Source organism: Lampetra fluviatilis, chromosome 78 (genome assembly GCF_964198595.1).
Source record: "Lampetra fluviatilis chromosome 78, kcLamFluv1.1, whole genome shotgun sequence".
NCBI classification, from domain to species: Eukaryota; Metazoa; Chordata; class Hyperoartia; order Petromyzontiformes; family Petromyzontidae; genus Lampetra; species Lampetra fluviatilis.
In genome coordinates this window covers 2,497,652-2,516,176 of record NC_136352.1, presented here as the reverse complement: position 1 = coordinate 2,516,176, position 18,525 = coordinate 2,497,652, and the positions used below count along the sequence as shown (strand labels likewise).

At 48.6% G+C, this 18,525-nt stretch overlaps 1 pseudogene across 1 annotated transcript in view; it reads right to left on the bottom strand.

The window, feature by feature from the left end:
• Positions 1-18,525, bottom strand: part of LOC144953571 (uncharacterized) — a 103,146-nt pseudogene that overhangs the window by 24,195 nt on the left and 60,426 nt on the right. The window contains exon 7 of the transcript XR_013640833.1: positions 14,531-14,539. The product of XR_013640833.1 is annotated as an uncharacterized LOC144953571 (transcript). The remainder of the gene's footprint in view (positions 1-14,530; positions 14,540-18,525) is intronic.

Genomic DNA, 18,525 nt, shown 5'->3' with positions numbered 1-18,525 from the left:
ATCGAAGAGTAGTGCAATCCAAAGCGGCCTCCCTACAAGACAGAGAAGGAGCGAGACTCTACCTGGGTAAACAACAACTACCACCACGACAACAATAAGCACGATGTGAACTTCTCACTTCGGATCTCAGCGAGCGCGCACGAAAATAAATCACGCTTGCTAACACAGAGCGCACGCCTGGGATACGCTGCCGAGATCATCGATGACCTTGCCGCCGAGAAAGTTCAGCAGCATCTGACAAGCACAACGGGGTGGCAGCCAGATGCGAACTGCCCATATCCCCCATTTAACAACCTTGCCGAGCACGCGCACGTGTGTGTGTGAGGGATTTGCTCGCGAGCGTGCGGAATTCCGACGGCTGGGACGGGATAGCACCATTGCAAGTATTCTTCCAGAGGAGGAGGTGAGGGGGGGGGGTACGAGGGAGCCTCCGGGATCCCGTGAGACAACCCCAGGATGGGTGGCAGGGATACAGACCGGCATAGGAGATTTCACAGGCCATGAGACCCAAGTACGCGAGGAGGTAACCCAAGTATGCGGGGAGGTGACCCAAGTACACCTGAATGTGACCAAGCTGCAGTCCACAGCGGAGATAGTCCAATCCGAGGTGGGAGGGCTACGCTCCATGGTCGGGGGGCTAACCAGGCGAGTATCTCAATAGGAGGCAGAACTCGAACAAATGCGCACTGGGAGGGTAAGGGGGAGTGGACAAGGGGCCTCTTATGGAGCCACCGCCCTTCCCCGTGCATGCTATCTATGCAACCAATGGGGGCATCTCGTGAAAAACTGTCCCCAGATCGCCCGCGCGAGAGAAGCACCAGGGTTAAACACCAAGGCCTCCCTAAAGAGGGGACCACAGAGGGGTGCAATCGACGTGGTCCCAACACAAATAAACTGTCGTGATAATGGTGAGCGAGTGACCCCCACGCAGATGCCGACAACAACACCCCAGAATGCGGCGACTGCGGGTGACTGGCTGCGGGAGCTGGTGGCAGGAATAATGGGGGCCACGTCGCTCGTGGAAGGGCAGGTGAACAGGTGGCGTAACCAGATTATGCTGGACACGGGGGCGGTCACGTCACTTGTGAGTGCAACACACTGCAGTGTGGTCGGGGTTGACGTGAGCTGCCTACAGGCCCCGGATCGTGCGCTGCAAACTGAAAGTGGAAGTGGGATGGGACTGCTGGGGAGGGTCACCCTTAAGGGTCGCCTCGGACACCAGGTGTGTAACCAGGAGTTATACGTGTCGAGCGTGTTATGCCACGAGTGTATTGCAGGTACCGACCTCCTAGAAAAGTTGAGGCTCAACGTGCAGCCCCGCCGGCGATGCGCCACCGTGGAGGGCAGCGGGGAGCGGATTCCTTTCTTGGGACAAGAGCCGGGTTGCCCTCGCTTCGAGCCCGTGGCCGCTATCCTGGCGTCGGCCGTCACTGGTGTTCCACTGGGTTTTCCGTTTTTCTCCCAAACCTAAACTCAAAATATATTTGGTGGTGGTCAAACAGTCCAATGCAGAACCCTCCTGAAACATAATTTTTAACTGCTAAATAAGAAATTAAATTGGAAAACCCTCAAACACAGTACACTATTTTTATTTTACCAGGTGAGGCCATCTGAGCTGCATAGCTCTTTTTCAGAATCGACCTGGACACAAATGATAGCTCAACTTAGTGGGTTATAATATGGAAATGTTTTGCAGCAAAATTCTCAAAATGCATGTTTCTAAATGTGGAGAAAAATCAATGCCACTACAGGGAGAGAGAGAAAAAATAAAAAATGTAAACTGCAATTATAAATGCGTCAGGGTTGGAATCGAACCCACGACATTCTGCATACCATGTGAGGTAGTTAACATCTTGCCACCCTAGTACAATATATCACACAAATAAATTACAGTGAAACTTTGGATTGCGAGCATAATTCGTTCCGGAAACGTGCTCGTAATCCAAAGCACTCGTATATCAAAGCGAATTTCCCCATAAGAAATAATGGAAACTCAGATGATTCGTTCCACAACCCAAAAATACTGTATTCATATAAAAATGATTAATACAAAATACCTTTTTATATTTTTATTTAATATAAAGTAATCAAATTTATTAATTACATTTAATCGTGGCTGGTGTGAGGGAAACGAGAGAGAGGAGAGAAGGAGGGTTATTGTGTAGGACGAATTTCACTTGCAGTACAGTTACTAAAGAACAGTCACTACACTTGGACACAAAATAAAAAAATGCTTTACGCACACACACGTGGTCACAACACTATACTGTAGTAAACAGCATACGCTCGCACGGATGGTGACTATACGAGTGAGGCACGCCGACCGAGACCGAGCATGGGAGATGATTACCCACAATCCCGCAGCGAGAGAGAGAGCGAGAGAAGAACCATTGGCTCAGTTGTGTATACCGAGCCAATGGTGTATACTGTACGTACTGCTCGTTTTGCAAGACATCGCTCGTTTATAAAATTATTATTTATTTAAAAAATTTGCTCGTCTTGCAAAACACTCGCAGACCAAGTTGTTACTCGCAATCCAAGGTTTCACTGTACAATGAACACACTGACTCCCTCTCCCTGTACACACTCTACACGCGTGATTCACTCTCAAGCAGAGGTCGCAACCAGGTACCCGATACCCGTACCCTACCCGATACCCGGCTACCCGTACCCAGCTGGGTACGGGTAGCCGTTTGCCACCCTGGTGCGGCCGGGTACGGGTAGGCCGTGAGTCACTGCTGAGTAACCGTTTGTCACTCATTTCGGGTAGGGTACGGGTAGGGAACGGGTACCCGTACCCGGCCGGGTACGGGTATCCATTTGCGACCCTGGTGCGGCCGGGTACGGGAAACGGGTAAGGAATCAAAACCCGTTTGCGACCTCTGCTCTCAAGCACTCGCCCCAACTACTCTCTCCGGTCTGCTCTTGGTGACATTACCCGCCAGACAGAGGGGGAGGCGCTGACTCTGAGGGTGACGTCACCGCGCAACACGACCGCTCCCCATACGACACACACGGGGTACACTCACACAGAGTAGAGTACACTCACACAGAGTATTCTAACACACGGAGTACACTCGCACACAGAGTAGAGTACATTCACACAGAGTACTCTAACACAGAATAAACTGGCACACACACACACAGTACAGTCCACTCACACAGAGTACTCTAACACACGGAGTACACTCGCACACACACACAGAGTAGAGTACATTCACACAGAGTATTCTAACACACCGAGTACTCGCACACATGGGGTAAACTCACACACACAGAGTACACAGACGCACGGGTTAATCATACACACAGTACACTCGCACACACGGAGTACACTCACACACGCAGAGTACACACGCAGAGTGCACTCACACGCAGAGTGCACTCACACACGTAGAGTACGCTTGTGGAGTACACTCACATTATTTTTTTCTTAGGGTCCTTCGATTTTTTCCCTCCACATTTAGTAACATGCATTTAGATTATTTGGCTGCTATAATCTTCCACGTTTAAAGCCATTTCGTTGAGCTATCATCTATGGCCAGGTGGCTTCTGACAAAATATCTAATAGCTCTGTGAGCTTTGGTTGGTAATATAAAAAATAGTTTACATCATTGGAACCTCATTTGCCAGTAAAAAATATAATTGTTTTTTTTACCCTTTTATCTGGCAACAAAACTGACACATTCTTTACGAGGAGTCATGTTTGCATAGACCACAATACCTGCAGTCATAATGAAAAAAAAAACATAACTCTGATAATGTATGCACTGTCCTTGAAGTTGATTGGTCCACACCCGAGACAGCTTACCTTAGAGCCTAGTCTCACATGGTGTTGGACCAGATTACGCCAAAAGGCGCACAACTCAAAGACAATGCACTATCAGAAAGAGAGAGAGAGACTAGGCTCTAAGGAAAGCTGTTTCGGGTGTGGACCAATCAACTTCAAGGACAGTGCATACATTATCAGAGTTATGTTTTTTTTCATTATGACTGCAGGTATTGTGGTCTATGCAAAAATGACTCCTCGTAAAGAAGGTGTCAGTTTTGTTGCCAGATAAAAGGGTAAAAAAACAATTATAAAAATAGTTGTTCATCGGTCTAAAGGGTGCATCAGCAAAACCAACTCGGCAGAACGCTCCTGAATTAGAGTGCTGAGACTCATTGTGGTCATGTACTCGAGTGTGCACCATGGTGGCTGGGAGATGTTAACTGCCTCTCCTGATTACAGGAGGTGGTGGGTTCGATCGTGGCCCCTCCTGTATATTTGGAGTTTGCGTGTCTCTCTCTCCCCGTGGTCGCGTGGATTTTCCTCCGGATCCTCAGGGTTTTCCCCTCCACATTTAGAGTCAACATCACCACGCGTTTAGAGTATTTGACCGACATACATTTCCACACGTTTATAAGCCACTTTGTTCTGGACTGGTAGCTTCAGAAAACAAGAGCGGTATAGCAGCTGAAGTGGGCTTGGCCTTGGTAGGATAAAAAAAAAACTGTAGAAATAATTAAAATAAACAAAGTTTGAAAGTAGTGAGCCAGGTGAAGACAAATTAAACTTAAGCAGATAATTAAAACAAATGCAATCAGGCGAGGGCAGGAGGCAAGGCCCCGAATTGGTAGGCCCCGCGTTGTAATGTTCCAACCTGGACATCGATTCCATACTCGCTGCTACTCAATTGATATCTCTACGAGAGAGGAGCGAGGCTCTGCCTGGGTAAACAACAACCACCACAACAACAACCACGATGTGAACTTCTCACCTCAGATCTCAGTGAGCGCGCGCGCGGATCAACAGCTTCCTGGTCTCGTGACGTCACGCGGCAGCAGGTGACATGACGTCACTAGCGGTGTACACCTCCCCCTCACGCCGATGAGGTAATGCAGTGGTGACGTCAGAGAGCGGGGTTAGAGTTTAAGTTTATTAAGATTCCTATTCCATTGATCCCTCTATTGAACATTGACCCTTTGGGTGCGTGAGCTCAACAACGTGAACATTGTGTGTACAAACTGTGTATACAGTGTGTGTGGGACCGTCCATAAATAACGTCACGCAACTGGGGAGGGGACGGTCAGACATTTGTGACGAAGATGTGACGATGGGGGGGGGTATAAATGTGACGTCACATCAAAGTGCGCAACTTAAATAAATATAGACAACACGTTCTACTTAATTTAACACGTAGCAGGCTTTCGCGACCAATATTATTCATAATATAGGTTTTTGGGTCAGATCGCGTTATTCATAGCCAATCTGTACATGGAGAACTTTGAAACAAGAGCACTTGCCTCGAGTACATTAAAACCATCCTTTTGATTTAGATATGTCGGATGACACTTTGGTTGTCTGGCCACATGGTAAAGACGCACTTAATGATTTTCTAAATCATCTCAATGCACAAAACCCGGCTATCCAGTTCACCATGGGAATGCAGGTAAATAACAGACTCCCGATCCTAGATATTTTGCTGGGACATGGTCTTAATGGCAAAATAACACAGCGTTTACCGAAAGCAAACGCACACTGATGCCTATCTGAATGCAGACTCACATCACCCAGCTCAGAAATCCTCTCTTGTCACAACACTCATACATCGGGCTAAAACAGTGTCAGATGGTGAGAGTCTAGTGAGAGAGATGAAACATGTTAAAGAAGCACTAAGACAGAATTGCTACAATAATGCTCAAATTAACAGAGCACTGAAGGCCAAATCACGAACGCAAAGCAACACTGCTGAAAGCGATAAGATTGTTCAAACAATCAAAATACCATACATCTCAGGAGTAACTGACAAATTAGCCCAGGTTTTGCAAAAACAAAACATTAAAGTGAGATTTGGTACAGTGCACAAAGTCAAAAACAGGTGTCTGGCATATTCTTAGGTTTTTTCGGTAAAGTCACGTAGGTAAAACATCAAAATTAATGAAAATAAAATAAAAGAAAAAGAAAAATCACGACGTTTCGGAGGCAACACAAGTCTCCGTCATCAGGTGGGACCGTCACAGCCGAATTAGCTGCATCAAGTGAGGCAATGATTCAAGAAGTAATCCCTTATAAGCAAGTTGAAGGGGGGAGGAGAGGGGTGGGGCTCATCAGAATGTGGTAGCCAATGAATGGAACGTATCGGGAGGGAGGGGGGCGGGGCTCAAAGACAGCACGGAGTGCTAAGTACAACGCATCGGGAGGGGGAGGGCCAAAACAATGGACGACGGCTTGGACGCGGTTGCCGCTGCACACGCCAACACAATGGACAGAGAGGGGGGAGGGGAGGTCTGATACACATGATAGACAAAAGAACGAAAATGCCCATGTTTATACCAATGCTGGCTGAACAATGAAGAGAGCACTGCCAAAAAAATATAACTGGGGATGTTAACACTCGGTAAAGTAAAGTAAAATAGTGCCTGTCAGATAAGATGGTCCAAAAAAGTGTAATTAAGTCTTTTTTGCGTGGTTGATAACATCTTTCCAATGATTACTAAGTTTGTACCCATCATCAAGGTTGAAATTATGTCTGTGTTTGTATATTTGTATGGCTTCGTGTACAAACCTTTGATGGTAGCCGGGAGGTTTGCAGAGAACCTTGGTCTCGGAAAAGACAATTTCATGAGAGCCCACCGAGTTGTAGCAATGATCGGCAACGGCAGAAGAATCAGTTCTGCCGTGTTTCAGATCTGACTTGTGCTCGCGGACACGATCAGAAACATGACGTTTCGTTTCTCCAATGTAGCAATCACCACAAATGCAACTCAATTTGTAGACTCCAGGATACTGTAAGTCAGGAATGACATCCTTCACAGATGGAATCAGATCACGGATTTTATGCACTGTACTGAATCGGACTTGGATCTTATGTTTGTTTAGAATTTTGGAGATCTTTTTGGTCACGCCTGCTATGTATGGTAACGTGATGGTTTTGGTCGGAGTTTCAAGTGGCTGTTTCTGTGTGGTGGGAGAGACAGCTTGGTGGATAGTACGGTCAGAGTATCCGTTCATCCTGAGGGCCCGATGTACATGTCTTAATTCACCGGTCAGGTGGTGTTTGTCAGAAATGCCATGGGCTCTGTGGTATAGCGTTTTGATGAGAGAATTCTTTTGAGATGGGTGGTGGTGGGAATCCGGTTTCAAGTAGGAATCTGTGTGGGTGGCTTTCCTGTAGACAGAATGTCCCAAGGATCCGTCAGGCCTCCTCTCAAACAGAATATCCAAGAATGGTAGTTTACCGTCTTTCTCCACTTCCATGGTGAATCTGATGGATGGGTGTCTAGAATTGATGTGGTCCAAGAAGTGGTTCAATGCTGGGAGGCCATGTGGCCAGATGACGAAAGTGTCATCCACATACCTCTTCCACAGGGAAGGACGCAGGGTAGATGTCTGGATGGCGTCTGATTCAAACTTTTCCATGAACATGTTGGCTATAACTGGTGACAAAGGGGAGCCCATAGGGGTACCCTCATTCTGTTTGTAGAAGGTGCCATTCCAGGTAAAATAGGTGTTGGTGAGGCAATGCCTAACCAGCGCAGGTGCATCAGAATTCAATCCATGTTGGACTAAGTCCTCAATTATTGTTAGGGTGTCCGGTACTGGGACTTTGGTAAACAAAGATACTACATCAAAGCTCACGAGGATGTCATCAGGAGATAGTACCATGTCCTTAACCATAGAGACTAATTGGGTTGAGTTGAGTACTGCCGAAGAGGTCTTGCCTGTGAAAGGGAGCAGAGTATCTGATAGAAAACGGGCTAGTTTGTACGTAGGAGAGTTTATCGTCGACACAATGGGTCGTAGCGGAGTGCCTTCCTTATGGATTTTGGGAAGACCATAGAGTCTGGGAGGTCTTGCCGCCGATGGTTTTAGAGAGGGACGTTTGCTTGGTTCGATTAGGGAAGTCGAACTCGTGATGATACTGTTGGTTTTCGTCGTTAGGCTTTTAGTGGGATCGTTTTTAATTTTGGAGTAACTCCCATCATTAAGAAGGTCCAGGATTTTGTTGTTGTATGAATCTTTATCCATGATGACCGTGGCATTGCCCTTGTCTGCCGAGAGGATGACTATATCATCTCTCTTTTTTAGGTCCGCGAGTTCAGAGCGTTCGTTTTTGCTGATGTTACTAGTGGGTTTCTTAGCATTCTTAAGAATAGTAGCTATTTCAGCTCTTGCTACATCCGCATGGATGTGTCCTATGCCTCTGAGGGCTACATCAATCTGAGAAATCATATCCTCTACTGGTATATATTTAGGGGTGACAGCGAAATTTAGTCCTTTGGCCAGTACCGTTTTTAGAGTGTCAGAAATTGGGATGTTACTCTGATTAATCACGGTCTTGTTAACATCCAGCTTTGCGATGTGTGGCTCTGGTTTCTTCTTAGATAGGAGGTTGAATAACCTGATGTTGGCTACCAACAACAAGGCAACTCCTATGACTAATTGGGAATGGGACGCAAGCGTAGGATTGATCACCCTGTCGCTGGCCGCCTTTGGGGAGGGTGTATAGTATGAAAGGCCGAAACACCCTAGGAACCAAAGGGTCCCTACTGACGATGCGCTCCCCAAATTTCACCAGGCTCACTGTTCATGAACTCTTGGAAGTGCTTGCACAAAGGATAGTAACATCTCATCCTGTGTTCTTTGGAATATAAATCAAAATTAAAAACGATCCCACTAAAAGCCTAACGACGAAAACCAACAGTATCATCACGAGTTCGACTTTCCTAATCGAACCAAGCAAACGTCCCTCTCTAAAACCATCGGCGGCAAGACCTCCCAGACTCTATGGTCTTCCCAAAATCCATAAGGAAGGCACCCCGCTACGACCCATTGTGTCGACGATAAACTCTCCTACGTACAAACTAGCCCGTTTTCTATCAGATACTCTGCTCCCTTTCACAGGCAAGACCTCTTCGGCAGTACTCAACTCAACCAAATTAGTCTCTATGGTTAAGGACATGGTACTATCTCCTGATGACATCCTCGTGAGCTTTGACGTAGTATCTTTGTTTACCAAAGTCCCAGTACCAGACACCCTAACAATAATTGAGGACTTAGTCCAACATGGATTGAATTCTGATGCACCTGCGCTGGTTAGGCATTGCCTCACCAACACCTATTTTACCTGGAATGGCACCTTCTACAAACAGAATGAGGGTACCCCTATGGGCTCCCCTTTGTCACCAGTTATAGCCAACATGTTCATGGAAAAGTTTGAATCAGACGCCATCCAGACATCTACCCTGCGTCCTTCCCTGTGGAAGAGGTATGTGGATGACACTTTCGTCATCTGGCCACATGGCCTCCCAGCATTGAACCACTTCTTGGACCACATCAATTCTAGACACCTATCCATCAGATTCACCATGGAAGTGGAGAAAGACGGTAAACTACCATTCTTGGATATTCTGTTTGAGAGGAGGCCTGACGGATCCTTGGGACATTCTGTCTACAGGAAAGCCACCCACACAGATTCCTACTTGAAACCGGATTCCCACCACCACCCATCTCAAAAAAATTCTCTCATCAAAACGCTATACCACAGAGCCCATGGCATTTCTGACAAACACCACCTGACCGGTGAATTAAGACATGTACATTGGGCCCTCAGGATGAACGGATACTCTGACCGTACTATCCGCCAAGCTGTCTCTCCCACCACACAGAAACAGCCACTTGAAACTCCGACCAAAACCATCACGTTACCATACATAGCAGGCGTGACCAAAAAGATCTCCAAAATTCTAAACAAACATAAGATCCAAGTCCGATTCAGTACAGTGCATAAAATCCGTGATCTGATTCCATCTGTGAAGGATGTCGTTCCTGACTTACAGTATCCTGGAGTCTACAAATTAAGTTGCATTTGTGGTGATTGCTACATTGGAGAAACGAAACGTCATGTTTCTGATCGTGTCCGCGAGCACAAGTCAGATCTGAAACACGGCAGAACTGATTCTTCTGCCGTTGCCGATCATTGCTACAACTCGGTGGGCTCTCATGAAATTGTCTTTTCCGAGACCAAGGTTCTCTGCAAACCTCCCGGCTACCATCAAAGGTTTGTACACGAAGCCATACAAATATACAAACACAGACATAATTTCAACCGTGATGATGGGTACAAACTTAGTAATCATTGGAAAGATGTTATCAACCACGCAAAAAAGACTTAATTACACTTTTTTGGACCATCTTATCTGACAGGCACTATTTTACTTTACTTTACCGAGTGTTAACATCCCCAGTTATATTTTTTTGGCAGTGCTCTCTTCATTGTTCAGCCAGCATTGGTATAAACATGGGCATTTTCGTTCTTTTGTCTATCATGTGTATCAGACCTCCCCTCCCCCCTCTCTGTCGATTGTGTTGGCGTGTGCAGCGGCAACCGCGTCCAAGCCGTCGTCCATTGTTTTGGCCCCCCCCCTCCCCTTCGCGTTGTACTTAGCACTCCGTGCTGTCTTTGAGCCCCGCCCCCCTCCCTCCCGATACGTTCCATTCATTGGCTACCACATTCTGATGAGCACCCCCCCTCTCCTCCCCCCTTCAACTTGCTTATAAGGGATTACTTCTTGAATCATTGCCTCACTTGATGCAGCTAATTCGGCTGTGACGGTCCCACCTGATGACGGAGACTTGTGTTGCCTCCGAAACGTCGTGATTTTTGTTTTTATTTTATTTTCATTAATTTTGATGTTTTACCTACGTGACTTTACCGAAAAAACCTAAGAATATGATTCCTTGCAGTCACGAAAGCTTCAAATCTAAAATTAGGTATCTGGCACTAAAGACGAATTGCCTAAATTATCAACATAAGGTGTATATCGGATTATTTGTTTGTGGCAGATGCTATACTGGACAGACGGGACATAACATCAGCGTAAAATTAAAAGAACACCAAAAAAATATTAAATTATCCCAAACACAACTGTCGGCAGTGGCAGAGCAGGCTTGTCAACAAGGACACTCAATTGATTTTGATAACGTTGAAGTGTTGTGTAAAACCAATTATTACTGGCCAAGACTAATTAGAGAATCCATTGAAATTGAGAGAAACAGAAATAACTTAAATCGCTCTGACAGCTACAGGCTTAGTGCGGCCTGGAAGCGTATTATTATATAAATACAATTACAATTCCTTATAAGGGAAACAAATACCATAGAATAACAATTGAATGATTACCAATCTATATAATTACAATACCATCCCCCTCTTTGCCTCGAATCACTGCACCAGATTGAATTGAATTAAATGATGACGTCACCCTGATGCTGCTCTATTTAAGACCGGAAGCAACAGGAGAGATTCACCATTCTTGCCCGATGAAGCTGATTGTAATTATCAGCGAAACGTCGTACTCAAATTTGAAAAAATGCTGTTGATTCTCTCGTCAGCACACCGGTGGGCTAAAAAAGTGAATTATTTTGTCCTTTGAAAAATGTGACACATTTTTTACTGTTTGGCCGTGTCGGGTGGTGGAGGGTTACGACACATTTATAAATAACGCGATCTGACCCAAAAACCTATATTACGTTCTATTTAATTAAATATACTTTTTTATAAATGTTTTCTCCTACAACATCAGAGTGTAGCACCATATTAAATACGCACTGCAATGACAATAGTTTAAAGCGATTTGAAGCATGTTTTTTGGGGGGAGGGTGGGCAGAGCTTTGTGACGTCATATTTGAGGGGGGGGGGGGTCTGACTTTTCGTGACGTCGTGTGACGAAAGGGGGGGGGGGTCAAAATCGTTTAAAATGGCGTAACGTCATTTATTGACGGCCCCTGTATACAAACTGTGTACACACACACGGTGTTCGCGCGCACACACCGTGTGTGTGTACACTGTTGGCACAGTAGGGGGCACAGGTGGTGCATCGGACAGTCATCTCAGTTTAACCATGGCACCTGAGTCTGCCCTGTGACCTCCTGCCGGCGGGAGTTCGACACTTCACCTGGCCTTAACGTGCACATAGCCTGACACAAGCGCCATGGTGACGTCACCACCACGTATTGGCGAATGGCAGTCGTTTTTGTTAGTGTGTTTGTGTATACAGTGTATGTGCAGACTTTGTGTAAGCTGTATATACATTGTGTGTACACAATACGTCTACACTGCGTATGTGTACAGTGTGTGGGTGGTCCGAATCAGTCGGGCGGCATTATCTTTTCATCAGCTCTGCAATGCTGTGTGGAAGCTATCTGGCCTATCGCTCCACATGAAGCTCCGGATCTTCTCGGCAACAGTCATGCCCTCCGTTCGATAGGCATGTGAAACGTGGACCGCTCTAAATGGAACATTTGCGCTGGTTAGAAACACTGGCTGGCATGCCTACACTCAGATTGAGGGAAGCCAAGTGGTAGCTTATTCTCTATTTATTGCAGAGGTTCAAGGTTCAAATCCGACAGGCACCCCTGACTACTCCAGTAACATCAACCAAAATATGCACCGTCTGCTTAAAGAGTGGAGGTAAAACATACTATTGTGTCATTCAAAACACATAGGTCTTTGCATGTTGGTGTCATTGTCAAAATTGAGGAAATTCCAAATATTATCCAGAAATTGCACAACTGAGATTACACATTAATTATCGCCCCTGACTGACAGACTCATGTCCACATGCAGGCTGGTGCTGGGCCACCTTATGCCACACAGAGGCAGCTGCCACTTAGGGGTGCTCTTCGAGTGTTTGTAATGAGATGTGGAACAAAACTCCGAATTGCTGATGCAATTAAGCAAGTTTAACGTGTAGGCTTTCGCGACCAATATCATCTATAAGATTTTTTTGGGGTTAGATGGCGTAAATATAAATGCGCTCTCTCTAGTCGTCTAGCCTAGCCTAAACACAACCCTGACGGTGTAACACCGATGGCGCTGACCGAGACAGCCAACAACTATCCGGCCGCACAATATCTAGCGAAGATAACAGCGAAGACGATACTAGCCCACTCCCAGAACCGGCAGCGCTGACCTCCCACTCTCAGCTGCTTTTATTGTACCCAGCTCGGCCTGGCTGCGGCCTGGCTCCGCCCTGGTCGCGCCTTTCTTCTTCAACCCTCTAGCAGGTTCCAGGGGCTTCCAGATAGGGTCTTCCATGACCCTTGCCCCAGTTCCTCCGCCCTGCCGACACACTCGTGTATATGCTCACCGGTGTGTGTACTGTTTGTCCACAGCAGTTGCCGTTGCAACTGCAACTGGTGGACAGGCAGAGCAACCCAAACCCCGAGGAACACCACCAACACGAAAAAACAATTTACCCAAAAAAAAACCTTGGTTGCAACACTTCCCGCGACCATACAGCACAACCGCAGCGTCTCCCACGAATCATAACCATGTAGCACAACCCCGGCGCCCCCCGCGGACCGCCAACAAAAAGGACAACCCGTGGCACCCCCCCCCCCACAAACCGCCAACACGCAGCGCAACTGCGGCATGGGCAAGAACCCCATCATGGACCGCATAACCATGACGCCCCAACCCCCCCCCCCCCCACGAGAGCTGATAACACAAGCCAAACAATATACACAACCAACCCGAATCCCACCTTACAAGGGAGAGTCTGCCTTTACCAGAACATAGCTCACGTGAGCCGGTCCTTGACACTGGTCACCCTCGCCTTGGCAGGGTTTTGCATTCCTTGGGATTCCGAGGAATGGGAACAAAAAACAATGGCCTAAGGGCACGGCCCATCCCTGAAATCCGCAGTAACATCTAATCAGATCCAGCCCCTGACACTTTGCACACGGCAGTCACGGAAAGCATCAGAGACTCGGATCCGGTGGAGCTTGGGAAAATGTTGCCGGCAGGTCGGAGTGCTACGGTGGCGCTACCTGCACCCTGCTGACACCCCGGCATTCTATGGCGATGTGGCTTGGCTGACCACACCTGAAACACTTGGCCGTGGAACCCCAGGGTGGAGGGGGCTTCGCCGGTTGCCAACCCACCCGCGAGGGCCTTCTCCCGTGCGTCCCCAGGCCGCACACCACAGCCACCATGTCCTCCTCCCGCCACGGCCAAGCCTCCACTTTGGGCCAATGCTGGCGGGCCTCGTGGCCCTGAATTTCCCGGGCCACCTTCAAAGACCTGATCCCCGAGCCTTCCTCTGAAGGGCAGGACGATCCCCGACTCCCGCGCCAGCAGTCTTTCCACCGCCAAGGAGTCGAGCGCCATCTCACCCATCTGGGGATACACAGTCTGCCCCAGCACCAGTAGCGCCTCCCGGAAAGTGAAGGGTGTCTCGGCTTCCCCTCGCTTCCACTGGAGAAATCTCGTGCGGGAATCACACGGGAGGCCAAAAATATCCCCTTGCAGCACCATTAACTCCGCCGCCCCTCCAGCGCTGTCCCGCGTTCGTCGCAAAATAGCGCCCGCCAGCCATGCCAAGCCCTCCACGGGCAAAATGGCACCCACCACATGCGCGGTCTCCGGCCCAGGCTCTTCCGCTCTCCCACAGAGACGGGGATCGCCGTCAGGGTCCCCTCGTGACTCCTTTACACGCCGTTGGCTGTGGCGCGACTCCCACACTTCCCCGCGCTCCCCTCAACACGGTGGTCCTCGGCCATGCCGCGTGTTCGGCGCATGACCGCAGAGGATCGGGCTACTCTCTCGCCAATTTTCCGCCACTCACCCGCCGATCCGCAGCCGCTCACTCTCTGCCAATGGGCTTCGTAACCGGGTTCCCGTTGCTACCGGAGGGATTAATGTTTCGCCATTCCCATCCTCCGATGACACTATAGGTGGGTTCTTTCTTCACCCCACTCCTAACACCAGTTGTAGTGTCATCATTGCGGGAGACAAGATTTCTAAGGGGGCACCTTTATTAATACTTTCACAGGTTTGCCATCGCACTCCCTCGTCGTCAAACCTAGCATAAACACAACCCTGAGCATGTAACACCAATGGCGCTGACCGAGACAGCCAACAACTACCCGGCCGTGCAATATCTAGCGAAGACGGCATTGATAAAGGCGGCGAAGATGACAGCCACGACGAGATGAGCCCACTCCCAAAACTGACAGCCCTGAGCTCCCACTCTCAGCTGCTTTTATGCTACCCAGTGCGGCCTGGCTCCGCCCTGGCCACCTTTTCGAACCCACTAGCAGATTCCAGGAGCTTCCAGATGGAGTCTTCCGTGACCCTTGCCCCAGTTCTTCTGCCCTGCCGACACACCCGTGTATATGCTCACTAGCGTGTATACTATTTGTCAACCGCAGTTGCCGTTGCTGGACAACAGTCGGCGTTATTACACTACACTAGTACAGCACACCGGTGTGTTGGAGAACAAATCGCGTAGTGGCGGGTTTCACCAAACATTGAAATTAACGCGATCTAATTATGGGCAATTAAGCTCCACATGAAAGCAAATATTATCATAATATAGTGAATGCTTGAGAGCTTATTGGCTCTTACTCCTGGTTAGAGATCTACCCAACCCATAGGTCCACAAATACTGGCTGCTCTTACTCTGCAGGTTGATCCTAGGAATTGAGTGTTCAACTTGTCATTATTTCATAAAAGACCTGTGACAAATCTATTGGAGCTTCATTGTCTCAAGCTTACACATCTACCGGGTCTCCATTTGACTTTGTATTTTTTAAGAAGTCGAGCCACACCTCCACTTCCACAAACTGCTGGGAGTTGCCTCGCTGTGCCTGACATTCAGAATTCTCCTCCTGCTTCACGTTGCCTCCATCGATGTGAAGGTCCGATTTTGGAGTTGAATCTTCATTTTCATATTTTACCATCACTTCTTTGCTCTTCACTGCCGCATCTTCACATTTCACCTTCGCCTCTTCAAATTTCACCTTCATACATTTGAAAGTGTCCAAGCTGGGATTTTCTTGTAGTTCTTATCATTAAGGATGGGCGCCTTGCAGCACTTTTGACTTTCACAAGCCGATTTTAGACTCTGCTCCTTGGGGATCTTCTGATGCCTGTGTTCTCTGGTGATTTTTAAGAGCAGGTGAACCTGGAAATGCCTTCCCACACACACTGCACATGAAGGGTTTCTCCCGTGTGTGTTCTCTGGTGGATCTGAAGAACTGATGACCGTGCGAATGCCTTTTCAGACAGTACTTTCTTTGGTGTTCTTTTAGTCTTATTAAATAATCTCAAACACAACTTTCGGCAGTGGCAGAGCATGCTTGTCAAGGACACTCAATTGATTTTGATAACGTTGAAGTGTTGTGTAAAACTAATTATTACTGGCCAAGACTAATTAGATAATCCATTGAAATTGAGCGAAATACAAATAACTTTAATCGCTCTGACAGCTACAGGCTGTGCGGCCTGGAAGCATATTATTTAAAATTATATATTACAATTCCCATTCCTTATAGGGGAAACAAATAGCAATGAACAATTGAATGATTACCAATCTCCTTATACGTATGTAGTGCCGTAGATGGGCCACACTTACCGGCAGTGGTAGACGAGGTCCATCTGCAAGTAGGCCTCGGCAAGGTAAGGTAAATTACCTTTATTACCGGGTAACAGGGTAAAGGCTTCGACATGCCAAGGGGTAAGGTAAAGAGTAGGGTAAAGGTAGCTCAGAAGAATTACCCGGTAGGGTAAGGGTAGCGCGAATAATTACCCGGTAAATACAGTACCTTGTTTACCGCTAAAAGTTCCGTGGCGCAGTGACGCAGTCCGTGGTCTCCATTTTAAAGTGATGGCGGACCACATGGAGACGGTCCACGTTCTTGAGGTCGAGGTACTAGAGGACGAGGATGCCAGCAACGACTTTTTTGGGGTTGCTATGAACAGCAATCGAAAGAGGCAGCGGTATGCGTTCCCGTGGGAGCACACACACGATTGGATGGAGGGTGATCCGCATGCACAGCAAGGGAAGCGGCAGTGCGTGTACTGCCGCAAGTGGTTTTCCACCCACACGAACGCGTCGGGCTGGAAAGCCCACCTCAAGAAGCACAACGTGCTCGCCCCAGGCAGCGAGATCGGGACGTCGGCGTCGGCGAGCCGCCTAATACAGCAAACGCTGAGCCGGCCAGCAATCCCGGATCGCCTCCTGGTAAAGTTTGAGAACGCGGTGGTGGATTTTGTTATCCAAGGTGCAATCTCTTTGCGAGCCGCCGGCAGCGACAAGTTCAAGACCTTGGTCAACACATTGACGCAGGGATACGAGGGCCCATCGACCCGCACCATCATTCGCAGGATTGTCGAGCATCACGCCATCATGCTGCCCATCGTCGGGGCGTTCTTTTCCAACCTGGACGTCGCCATCTCGCTCACCATCGACGGGTGGTTGAACCGCAACCTGAAGGGATTTTGGATGGTCACGGTGCACTGGATCGACAGCAAATCTGGTGCGTCAAAATCCATACTGCTGACAATCCTCGATGTGCAGTCCAGAAGGGGTGTCGGCAAGCGCATTGGGGCCGCTCTGTTTGAGCACCTCCAAAGCATCGGGCACAATATCTTGACCAAGCTGCTCGCTGTCACCAGCGACAATGGCTCCGATGCGAACAGTGCTGTCAAGACGTTGTTCGCCCTGGTCAACTTGGACGCCGGATATGAGCAGTTGAGGGCTTGCCACCATATTCGATGTGCGGATCATTCCGTCCAGATCGGTGTCGTCCAAGTTCTAAAACTGATCAAGTCAACAAATGCCGAACTGCGCATCGCGCAGTTCGGCATTTGTCAGGTGCAGCAAGGTCGTCCGGCAGTCGTACCGCCGCGAGGCTGAGGTGCAGCAAGGTCGTCCGGCAGTCGTACCGCCGCGAGGCTGAGATCGCCAAGCTCGCCAGCAAGGAGCCGACGCACCAGGACTCGCCGACCAGGTGGCATTCGACGTTTTACATGGGCGACGACGCCATCAAGAAGCGTGTCCCATTGGACATTATCATGGCGCGCTTCCAGGATGTGATTAGTGTTGGTGCTTTATCTGAATTGCAGTGGGCAAACATCGAGGGCGTGACAGCATTCCTGCGAATGCCGCGCCAGGTCATGGTCTCGTTGTCGGCGGACCACAAGTCGACATTGGATCTCGTGCCGGTGACGATGGAGCACCTCGTCCATCATTGCGATCAAGGTGAAGCCGCCCTTAGAGCGATCGATGAGCCCTTGACTGCGACGGGGATGAAAGCCGAACTGGTGCGGTACCACCACATACTGGTTCAGGAACCCGCCATTGTGGCATCCTACTTGAATCCACAGCTGCCGAAAACGACAGACCAAGACGAGCTGGCTACACTGAAGGCCACAATCCGCTCTGTCCTGCAGCATCGCTACTCGGACGTGCTCACGATCTCGCCGACGGCAGTTGCTGCCCATATGGAGGAGCGGTCGCTGTTCAGCACCCTGTTCAGCAACGTCGGCAACTCCATAGACGACGGCGATGAAGTCGATCGTTTTCTGAGCATGGGCGTCACGACCGCCAGCGCCTTCATTGACGTAATGCAGTGGTGGTTTCTCCGCAAAGAGCTGCTCCCCGCCCACTACAAGATGGCCTGCGACTACTTTGGAGCGCCGGCGACGTCAACTCCCTGTGAACGCGCGAATAGCGGAGCCGAGCGGGAGTTCA